This window comes from Orcinus orca, chromosome 4 (genome assembly GCF_937001465.1).
Source record: "Orcinus orca chromosome 4, mOrcOrc1.1, whole genome shotgun sequence".
In the NCBI taxonomy this organism is placed as follows: Eukaryota; Metazoa; Chordata; class Mammalia; order Artiodactyla; family Delphinidae; genus Orcinus; species Orcinus orca.
The window spans coordinates 8585059-8597750 of record NC_064562.1 but is presented as its reverse complement, the minus strand read 5'-3'; positions in this window follow the sequence as shown (position 1 = coordinate 8597750).

Sequence of the window (12692 nt, the reverse complement as noted above, 5' to 3'; positions counted from 1 at the left end):
GGGTGTCTGAGACAATTCAAGGAATTGTCAGATCAGATGGTACCCCTTCGTTGATCCCACTGGGGAAGATCAGGCTGGTAGAATCTGGAAACACAGGAATCTACCTTTTCCCCTCCTAGAGTTCCCTGTCCAGCAATCATTCTCTTTCCACATGCCCCTCACCCAAAAGTAAAACTTGAGCCCACCTTTCATTTAGAATTGGTGCTCAGAGGAAGTGTATTATTTGCTTTGTATACAAATTCCTATCAATGCGAGACACATTATAACAGTTTTTTGGTGACACATGTACTTTGTAATAAAGTAAAGATAAATATAAAAAGTAGGCAAAAATCACATATAACTCCATATATTGAAAGTAGGGGGGGCTCCCCTGGTGATGCAGTGGTTGAGAGTCTGCCTGCCGATGCAGGGGCCATGGGTTCGTGCCCTGGTCTGGGAAGATCCCACTGAGCTAGTGGGAATTGGACCCTACAAACAGTTTTTCTGCCAAAGGAGATGTCCCCAGGTGAATGTTTATAATATTTTTACCTAGTAAGCCAACTTTTTGTGTGTGTGTGTGTTTTTTTTTAAAAAAACTAAGTCAAAACAAAAACAACAATCTGTTCTCCCCATGGTCTGATAAAATGGCTCAAAATATTTTGGAATTGAGATGAAAACAAATCACTTCTGTACACCTTCAGGACTTGCAAAATCTAAACTAATATCTAAGGAAAATGTATAAAACAGTAGATAAAAGACTCATACTTTGGTGAGTGAATATTCTTGCCTGGAGTTAGATAAAACCATTCACATCACATTCCTCATGAATGTCATCATCTAAGGCTGTATGGTTTGGAGGCCAAAATGATGGGTTCAGTTGTCAGGCAGAACTGGTTTGTAATCTCTCTTTGCCTATCCATACAATCTGGGCTACATTATTTGTTCCTGCTAAGGCTTAGTTTCCTCATCTTTTGATTGAAGGTAATAACAACACTTTCCTAGTAGCATTGTTGTGAGCATTAAAAAAGGTAATCCACGCAAAGATTTCAGACCACAGTGAACTCAATAAACATTAGCTATTATACTACATAATAATGATAATAACAATTATTATTATCATATATTATTATTATTTGTACTCCTACCATGTGAAAATGTTAATCTAAATTCCAGTGAATCACACTGCCCTTCATCTATGATTCCTTTCAATGTGATATTACCATTTCTCCCACAATTGGTGGAATCTATCTCTATATTCCTTGAATCTGGGCTGGCCTTGAGATTTGCCATGGTGAAAGTGACGTTGGGTGATTTCCAACCCTAGACCTTAAGAATTCTTGCTACTTCTACTCTTGCTCTCTTAAAACATGTCTACCATTATAGGGAGAATCACTGTCTAGCTTCCTGGAGGATGAGACACCATGTGGAAGAGAACAAAGGCACTCTAGGCAACATCCAGTGCACACTGCCAGATACGTGTCTGAGGCCATCTTGGATCTTCCAGCCCCAGCTGAACCATCAGATGATCTCAGGAGAAGTCAGCAGAGGACCCTTCCATCTGTGCTCAACCAAACTTGTTCATGAGCAAGTAAAATCTTTCTTGTTTTAAGCCACGATTGGTGGTTTGTTATACAGCAATAGTTAACTGATCCAGTTTTATATATTATTTTCCTCTACAAACTACTTTCACTTAAATAGTTTAAAGGCCCAAAGTTGTGCTTGTGCATATTCTTTAAAGCACATATGCTGGATCCTAGGAGTAGAAGTTTCAGCTTATGCTTGCTGAGTCCCCCTTCAAATGGAGAGATTTTACTTGGAAAGGAGGGAAGCTGCAAGATACAGACAGTAAATCATATGATCTAAGAAAGAACAGGACAATTTTATATTTTTTGTACTTTCTGCTTGAAATCTAGTGAGAAAAATACTTTGCACTGATGTTGAAAAAGTTAAGTAGAATATGTGGTAACATTTTAATAATTAGAATTCTCAAGGGCTATTTTCCTTAGCAAGGCACTTGAAGCATTTAAGGAATCAGGGACATTGGGACCCGAAAAAAGAAAGGCTTAACCATGCTTGGTCTCAGGAAATATCAATCATCTCTGCTTTGCAAATGACATGGGAACCAGAAGTAAACCCAGGCTAGATGCAGGAACTTAGGGAACAGTGCAGTGATAAGCCATTTCCTTGAAAACAGAAATGAAAGAAAACAGGAAAGGAGAAGGTGTAGGAATTTCAGGGGTTGAGAACTTTGAGAAAGGGTAAAAGATTGGTGTTTAAAATAAATGTGGTTCAGCCTAAAGTCTGAAAAAAGGAAAACAAAAAAAAAGGAGGGAGGGAGGGAGGGAAGGAGTGAGGAAGTTTTTGTGGTCAAATTGGGAATTTTCCTAAAGTCTGTGCCAGAGCTTAAAAGGAGCACATTAGTGGAAGAATTAAGCTTCTTACAGATCAGGGTAAGGAAAGTTCTTGGGAGAAAACCAGAGAAGGGCTTCTCAAAGGTCTCAGAATCTTTGTGGATATTACAGTGTAGTAAGTTGATTTTTCTGGTAAACCTATTTGGGCTCATGTTATGTGACTAATCGATTCTAATTCTTATCTCACTTTGAAGAAGAGGGTAGTTAACGACCATTTTGTTTCTATTTTCTGCTATGTAAACCTATTCACATGAAGCAAGCAAGTTAAATATTTCAACTGTGTTTTAGTATGACAATATTTTGTTGTAAAACTAGGGAAGGAGAACTCAACCTTAAAATATAGATGAAGCCCTCTCATTTCCTCATCATGCAATTTATCAAGAAATGTATCATAAACTATCTTCACTTGCTTTTCTTCCACTTACTTTTAACTCACTGAAATGAAGTTTTACTCCCCCGTCAATCACTGACTCTTCTTATAAGGTCCCCAAGTTTGCAATGGAAACATTTTAGTCTCTATTTTCACGACTAGGGTAAAGCAGTTGACAGTAATGTGTACTTCATTAAATTCTCTCTTCCCTTGATATCTATGACACAGATTCTCCACCTCTCTCTAGATTCCCTCCCTTTGTCCTTTAAACACCAGTGACCCAAAGTTCTATTCTGCTGTTGGAACTCTTTACTTTTGTATTTGCCATAGTTTTTCTTGTCAATATTATCTATCCTCACCCATAATTAAAAAACATTTTTTATTATATGTTTCAGGTGTACAGCATTATGATTTGTAGGGTGTGTGTATACCCTACAAAATGATCACCATCACAAGTCTAGTTACCATCCATCACTATACAGTTGACCCTCTTCCCCCATAGTTTTTATATCACCAGCAAGCTGTTTACTCCAAGATCTGTGTCTTTAGCCTTTATTTCTATCTCAAGCTTAAAACTCCTATATTCAACTGTCATCTGAGCGTCTCCTGGATGTTCCACTAATTTACAAGACAGGAACTTGAGTCATCCTTGACTTTTCTCTCTTCTTTACCTTAAACACCCAATTAATTACGAAGACCTGTTGACTAACAGATAATTAGGAAAAAATCTTTAGTGTCTCACTTCTCCAATCCAATTATAACACTGCCTTAGAGTTCTCTTTGTAAAACCCAAATAAATTGATCATCCTGCTAAAGAACCTTAGGTGGTCTCTCATCCTCCTCCAGATAGCTCACAATTTTTTTATCCTGGTAGAAGTGAAAGCCTTCACCAGTGGCTTCATGGTGCACTTCAGCCTCATTTGCACCCACGTTCACTGCAGTTAATGCTGCTAGCACAGAACTATTTTGCATTTCCTGAATAGAGCATGTAATATCAATCTCTATACCCTTGTACTTGCTAATCTATTTGCATGGACAGTCTTCCTCTCTTCCATCTGGTTATGGAATAGATTAAGGAAGGAAACATTCCTTAAGACACAGCTCACACACTCTTTGCCTTATGAAGTCATTCTTAACAGTCTCAATTTTTCTTCCTAGTCTTTTAAATGTACTTTTATATAGAACTTATCACACTGATTTATAATCATTTGTCAACAACAGGGAACTTCAAATACTCAGTCCCTAGTGCAAAGCTTGACCATTGGTATGATAGATAAACCAATCAGATGGTTTATTAATGAATGAGTGATAGCACTTGATTTTTTTATGCCAGACTCTCACGTGCCTTGTCATACGTCTAACGCAGACTTTCAAACTGAACTAAAAATGCATGACTTTGTAATATGAATGTTTCTTAGTTAGTGTTTCCTTTCAAGAAAATGTGCTGGTAAGATTGACATTAAGAAGACAAATGTTGATGACTTGACTATCTCTCTCCCCCTCCACACCCCCTGAGCTAGTTACTGAATCCCTGGGTTACTGATTATAATACTCCTGGCAATGTTGATTTTCATCTTGTTGAATGTAAATTATAGATTCAGGTCTCTAACCTAATCAAGGTTCTTCTTCATCTGATTCAAATTTCCACATCATGAATAACTCTGTCACTTTGCACTTTCACTGTGTTTGGTTAACCTTGTTTAGAGGCTCCACACATGGCTTTGTATACCTCACTGAAACGTAAGTGCAGCCGTTATTTAGAAGATTTTAGAGTGATAGGTGGTGTTTAAAAAGCCTAAAAACAAAGCATATATTGGCTTTTAGTGATGATTATTGATTTTATTTAAAACACTCTTTAAAAAATAATGGTAATAAAGGTAATCAAACAGAAAATTCTGGCTAAAATAGCACTTAAAGGTAGAAATCCAGACATTTTGCTTATATATTTTTTTGTCCTTTGAATGGTCACATTCTATCCCATTGAATAAATGAATCAAAATTTAACTAAAGGACAAAATTTGACTGGAGGACATTTGTATAGCCTCCAAGTTTTTGCCGCTACCTGCAATGCTATACTGAGCTCTTTTTAACAAAAATCTATTGTCCGACTTTCAAACTGTTCCCAGACTGATAGAGGAGAAATGATATCTCGGAGCAGTTTTAAAATTTCATTTTCCATTATGATTGCTCAAGATCAATTGCACATCTTATTACATGTTTAAGGACCATTTGCGTTTCTCTTTCCACAAATTGTTCACATATCATGCCCATTTTTCTACCTGATTGTTGGTTGTTCCTTCTGTTTTAAGCTACTTAAATATTAGGATTATTAATACCTTATCAGGGATTTCCCTGGTGGTTGGGTGGTTAAGAATCCACCTTCCAATGCAGAGGATGCAGGTTCAATCCCTGGTCAGGGAACTAAGATCCCACATGCTGCTGGGCAACTAAGCCCACGCGCTGCAACTACACTGAGCTCACTCACTCTGGAACCTGCACCACAACTAGAGAAGCCTGCGTGCCACAATGAAAATATCCCGCATGCCACAGTGAAGATCCTGCATGCTGCAACTAAGACCCAACACAGCCAAATAAATAAATAAATAAATATTTTAAAAAATCCTTTTTAATGATAAAATATCCTATAAGTTGAATATATGACATATAAGTTAAAAAAAGTTAAAAATATTTTTCTGTGTTTTCATTTTTTTTATCTTGATCATGATAATATAAAATGTTTCCATACACAAGAGTACGGAATTTAAAATTTATTTAAATTTAACATTTTATTTAGTCCAACTTATGAATCATTCTCTTATTGTATCTTGATTTTGAGTAGAGTTAGAAAAGCTTTTTCCAGCCCCAAGTTAAAGAAGAATTTAGCCATGTTTTCTTGTAATACTTGAATAATTATATTTTTTACATTTAAATATTCCATCTATTTAGAATCTATCATAGTATACAGGAACAGATTGAATTTTATATTCTATTATTTTGCTGTCCAGTTATTTCAGTACCATTTATTAAAATGTCCATATTTTCCCCAATGATTTAAGATGCAGCCTTTATCATGTGCTAACTTTTTATATGATATTGATTCTATTTCTGTGTTTTCAATTTGCTTCCATTGGTCTACTCACTTATTCATGCTCTAATGCCACACCATTTTAATTACAGAAGCTATATTATATGTTTTAATATTTGACACAGCCAGCTACTTCCTAACCCCCAATTGCTTCTTTATTTTAATGGAGATATAATTAATATAGAAGACTATATCAGTTTCAGGTGTACAACATAATGATTCAATATTTGTATATATTGGGAAATGATTGCCATAATAAGTCTAGTTAACACCCATCACCACACATAGTTACAGAATGGTTTTCTTGTGATGAGAACTTTTAAGAGATACTCTCTTAGAGACTTCCAAACATGCAATACAGTGTTATTAACTATAGTTGCCATGCTATACATCACATCCCCAGGACTTATTTAATTTATAAAAAATCAAAGTTTATATCTTTTGACACCCTTCTCTCATTTTGCCCATTCCCCACCCCATCTGGCCTGGCAACCACCAATTTGTTCTCTGTATCTATGAACTTTTTGTTTTTTTTGATTCCTTCTACATATTAAAGAGGTCATATGGTATTTGTCTTTCTCTGTCTGACTTATTTCACTTAGCATAATGACCTCAGGGTCCTTATTTTCATGGCTGGATAATATTCCATTGTGTGTATATATGTGGAATATTATATATTGATATGTATATAATATATATACCATACATATCACATCTTCTTTATCCATTCATCTATCAATAGACACTTAGGTTATTTCCATATCTTGACTATTGTAAATAATGCTGCAATGAACATGGGGGTGTGTATATCCTTTCAAATTAATGTTTTCATTTTCTTTGGATAAATACCCAGAAGTGGAGTTGTTGAATCATACGGTAGCTCTACTCTCAATTTTTTGAGGAACCTCCATACTGTTTTCCATAGTGGCTGCACCAATTTATATTCCCACCAGCAGTGCACAAGTGTTCCCTTTTCTCTACACACTCACCAGCACTTGCTATTTCTGGTCTTTTTAATAGTAGCCATTTTAACAGGTGTGAGGTGAGATCTCATTGTAGTTTTGATTTGCATTTTCCTGATGACAAATGAAGCTGAGCATCTTTTCATGTACCTGTTGACCATCTGTGTCTTTTTTAGAAAAATGTCTATTCAGGTCTTCTGCCCATTTTTAAATTGGGTTGTTTGTTTTTTTTGTTATTGATTTGTATGAGTTCTTTATATATTTTGGATATTAACCCCTTACAGATACATGATTTGCAAATAGTTTCTCCCATCAGTATGTTGATGATTTCCTTTGCTGTGCAGAAGCTTTTTATTGATGTAGTCCCACTTACTTATTTTTGCTTTTGGTATCAATTTTAAATAATCATTACTAAGACCAATGTCAAGACCTAATTCTTTTTGTTTTTAGTATTTTTACATTTTTTTCCCTGTAATTGATTTCTAATCTCATAGCATTGTGGTTGGAAAAGCTGCTTGATATGATTTCAGTTTTCTTAAATTTACTGAGGCTTTATTTGTGACCCAAGATGTGATCTATCCCGGAGAATGTTCCGTGTGCCATTGAGAAGAAATGTGTAATCTGCTGTTTTTGGATGGAATGTCCTATAAATATCCATTAAATCTATCTGGTCTCTTGTGTCATTTAAAGCTTGTGTTTCCTTATTAATTTTCTGTCTGGATGATCTCCATTGGTGTAAGTGTGGTGTTAAAGTGCCCCGCTATTATTGTGTTACTGTCGATTTCCTCTTTATGATTCCATATGAGAAAATGGCCATTGATATTTTCCAGTAGTAATGTAATGCAGGAATCTGGTGGTGAATCATCAGTTTAGTAATGTTTTCCATAATATCTGTTCTGAAACAAAAATGGAAATACATGAACTTATGAGTTAAGTTCATTGGGCTCATAGACGAGATTATTCAAAATCAAAAGGGGATATTGGAAAATTTATGCCATGTGGTAATCATAAAAGTTCTTACTGCCTTCCTATATCCTGGTGAACTATCTTCAAAGTTCAAGCTAAATAAATTAGGCCAATCTATGTTCCAGCAGGTCAGTCAGCCATACACAGTGTGCTTCAAAAACAACTGAGGAGCCCCCCCCTAACCACCACACACACATTTCCCTTCCCGAACTTCTCCTACTCTTGCGGTTCTATTTTTGAACTTTATTTTAGTTGTCACATCAAAGGCATCTAGTAATATGTGTTTCTTGGGTGGGGTATCATTAGGTTTTGTTACCTTGGAACAATGATTTTCTCCATTTCTTAAGATGAAGAAGGATCTGGAGAAAATGGAACACAGGGCCAGGTAACTTGCAATGGTGAGAGAAGGAGACAGGAAAGACTGAAATCTTGAAGTTTTGTTTGCCTTGATGTTGGTAGTCCTCAGTCATGGGGAGGTAACATGACTAAATCAGCTACCTGTCATGGAGTTCTGGAAGGGAGAGGTTTGATAGTGACATCTGATCAGATTTGGAACATCAGCTTTGCCTCCTTCATATTTTGGATAAAGGCAAAGGCAAGCAAATAGCAGAAGATGGTTTTCCATAGGTTACCCAAATAGAGGAAGCTATAGCTATAAGAAAATTATGAGGTAGTTAGCCCTCATGTAAGAAAATATCTTAATTGTTTCACATTACATCAGCTCATTCTCTCTTTTTTTTGCGGTACTCGGGCCTCTCACTGTTGTGGTCTCTCCCGCTCCGGACACGCAGGCTCAGCGGCCATGGCTCACGGGCCCAGCCGCTCCGCGGCACTTGGGATCCTCCCGGACCGGGGCATGAACCCGCATCCCCCGCATCGGCAGGCGGACTCTCAACCACTGCGCCACCAGGGAAGCCCCAGCTCATTCTCTTTTAGTGTAAGAGATGAAAATGGAAAATCACAACATTAAAGAGCATGGAAAAAGTACCAATGCACAAGGTACATATGAAGCTGAATTTCAATTATTTTAATCTTAATGTTGTTCGTGGTAGAATTGATTATCAAGCCAAACTCGAAAAGTGATTACCCCTGGGCAAATGCTAATGTTCTGAAGACTCCTAACAGGGGTATATTGAAAAAGGTGAAAAGAGGTTAATAAATTGCATCATGAGACCATCCTTTAAGCTAGATGTGTCCACCAAAAGATCACATCTTCTCTTAAATGTATGAGTTTCTTTGAAATTATCCCAATTAGAGAAGCAGCCAGCTTTGCATGCCTGAAAGCCACAGCATAATCTGTATGTGAGTAAAATTCTTATATCCGAAGAGAAAAGCTCATTATCTCACCACAACAGCACCAAAAGTGCTGAGACTGACTTTCTGATGGTTCGAGTATGCTCTGAAGAGGAGGAAGGAGGCAGGGGAGTGTCACCTCACAGATGATAAGCTATGCCATGTGTGACACTGGACACTGGAAAGGGTCATGCTAGAAGGTGGGGATTTACAAATATACTTACATCATCAGTATATTGGTAAAGAGAATTAGTGTTAAACGTGATTGAAAAATTAAATTTCTGTCGTAAAACTTATGCTAAGCATCAATTGTTTGCTTTTTTTTTTTTTTTTTTTTGCGGTACACGGGTCTCCCACCGCTGCGGCCTCTCCCGTTGCGGAGCACAGGCTCCGGACGCGCAGGCTCAGCGGTCATGGCTCACGGGCCCAGCCGCTCCGCGGCATGTGGGATCTTCCCGGACCGGGGCACGAACCCGTGTCCCCTGCATCGGCAGGCGGACTCTCAACCACTGCGCCACCAGGGAAGCCCCAATTGTTTTCTTTTTATTTATTTTTATTTTTAGTCTATCACTGATTTATCAGGTGATTTTAGGCAAGTTGACAGACATCAGCTGGACTATAAGTGACAAAACTTATAAAACAAGAATAATTCCCTTACTTGTTTGGCATGTCCCTGGTGTAACTGCTACATGAATATTGGGGTTTTGAAGCTATTTTAAGCAAAGTCTTATGTAAATAAATAACCATATATATTTATTTTATTGTATCAGCCAATATTCTTTGGATATGCAACAGATTCTTCCTTCTATATTACACCTCTGTATATAGTAGTAACATAGGGACTTGAGAAACATATTAACCCCTCCAAAAATTTTACGGTCTTATATTGTGGCAAAATACCCAGTATATGACTTTGCACCTAAATAAATAGTTGTTGCCAGTTATAGGTCATCATTTGTATCCAAATCATTTCTATCCATCAACCGTAGTATAAAATTTGTTCAAGATTTATTTTAGATTACTAATAAATTCCCGGTTTTCAGATAATTTCATTTTATAAAGTATCTCAAAAATGTCTGCTCTTTTTTTTCTTTTTGTAACAATGAGAGCACTGAGGATATAGCATTGAATAACTAACTCAAAATCACAGACCCAGCAAAGGATGGACCAAGACTCAAGCTCTGGGTTTTGGACTCCACATATTCCTCTGTTAACACTCATGTCAAAAAGAGGATATGAACATTTCAATATACTGTCCAAATTGTTTATGAGTTCAACCAAAAAGAGCAAGATTTTCCCACAAATTGTCTCTGAATGCTATGAGTGGGATGAATATGTTAGAAATGAGATTTTTAGATGTGGTATAAGCATATTTAGCATTTGAAAAAACAGTCAGTTCTGTGTCAAAAAATGTGAGAAGGGCATGTATTTCTCTCTGAAAATTATCTCCCTGAGTTTCCCACATAATACAACTGTGAATTTCACATAATATGCTTTATAACGTTTTCACAAAATGTTCTTTAAAAGAGAGAGTTTGGAGGTAATGCTGATCGCATTCTGTCTTCCCAAAGTCAAAATAAACTTTAAAAAGTAATGCATTGTTTTCTGTTTTTATGATGCCAGGAGTGAAAGGTTGGATGTTTCATGAAATTGGCTGATATTTTTATGGCAAAATTGACTGGATTTACTGGTTGTTTCAGTGGTGGGTAATGATAACTAACATGGAATAAATAAAGAATTCAAGGAAACAGATTGTGACTTGAGGCATTCTTTTCAATGGTTTTACCAGTGAAGGTTCCTTAGAGGAGGTAACATCTGAACTGAGTCCTGAATAAAATCAGGAAGAAGATACCTGGGGAAAGAATATCATAAGAAGAGCAAACATTCAATGCAAAGGCTTTGAGGTAAGAGCATGCTTGGCTGATTGGAGGAATGCCGGAGGCCAGTGTGGCTGGAGTTAGCCATGGGAGGTATACAGATTTGATAAGAGTTCAAGAATGTGTATTGGAAATATAAAACTGAATGGTGGGCTTCCCTGGTGGCACAGTGGTTAAGAATTCGCCTGCCAACGCAGTGGACACAGGTTCGAGCCCTGGTCCAGGAAGATCCCACATGCCGCGGAGCAACAAAGCCCACGCGCCACAACTACTGAGCCTGCGCTCTAGAGTCCACACGCCACAGCTACTGAGCCCACGTGCTGCACCTATTGAAGCCCGCGCACCTAGAGCTTGTGCTCTGCAGCAAGAGAAGTCACCTCAATGAGAAGCCCGTGCACCACAATGAAGACCCAAAGCAGCCAAAAATAAATAAATAAATTTATGAAAAAACCAAACAAAACAAACCTGAATGGTGCCTTTAAATTTACCAGAAAAAGTGAAATGTTTTCAGGACCAGAATTGAATTACACTGTTTGATGAGTAAATATGATGCTGTTTTCATTCAGATTTAAAGACTAAAGAAATTAACACAGCCTTTATATTGTGACAACAGAAAGGAGGCACATCCATCTATGCAGATGATCTTTTTTTTGTTAACTAAACCAAAGCATAAGTTGATCATGTGTGTCCTTGGATGGAGGGCATTTAATGACAGAAGGCACCATACCCTGAAGCACAGTTTTACAATCAGTAAGGAAAGCCAGTGCAATCTTTTTTATTTGTTTGTTTAGTCAGTCAATCCTCCGTAAAGATGGAGGGTTCGACACTGAATCGTAACTAAGCAGAGTCCAAGCTATGAGGCGTGAAGATGAAGTTGTGCAGAAACTTTGTTCCTGATGGTCAAGCTTGAAGCAATGTCAGAACTGATGCCTCTCTATTGAGTGAGTAATTAACACACTCGTTATGAAACAGCGCTCAGATATCAAGTCTCATAAATGAGTTTTGTACAGGTGTTGGAGTTCATTCATGGGTTCAAATCCTATGAGAGTCAGATATTTTACACTTATGATCACAGCGAAGCCTGGTGATCAGATGCCCAACAGGAGGGAAGATGGATGAGATAGCAGATGTGGCATCACATGGTCCAGCCATGTAAGGTGGCTATTGCCGCAGCTCTGTGAAGGCCTCCACTTAGCCTTGGAAGAGGGGGCGTCATCCACGCTGCTCACACCAGTCTCTCCAGGGGAGTTGTAACTCTCATGTAATTTTCTGTTTCTCTGTCCATCTCTTTCTCTGTTTTTTTTTTAATCTATAAAATTTTCAGGAATTTGTATTATAGCTCAAAGGAAGGAAGAAAGTCGGACTTCTCCGTGTTTTTATTTTGGTTTTAAAAATAAATAAATAAATAAAAAACCTGCAATTTATCAGCAGAAAAAAAACCCAAACCCCCCCCACCCCCCAAAAAATTGTTTTTCTTCTGAGGATGGAATTAGAAACAACTTGGCGTGAAGGCCACTGAAATTCCCAGCATCAGGTTCTCAGCTGTTCTGGCCTCCAGATGAGTTCCTTACATAGTAGAACCTGATAAATTTGAACTCAGTATTTCATGGCTACATAGATCAACATAAAATTGATTCACATATTGTGAATTGCTCCTATAAGGGGTTTTCTTATGTATTCTATGCCAAAGAATAAAATTAAATAAAAATATTTCTCCCTTTTTGCTCTCTGTTGCTTATATATTATGTG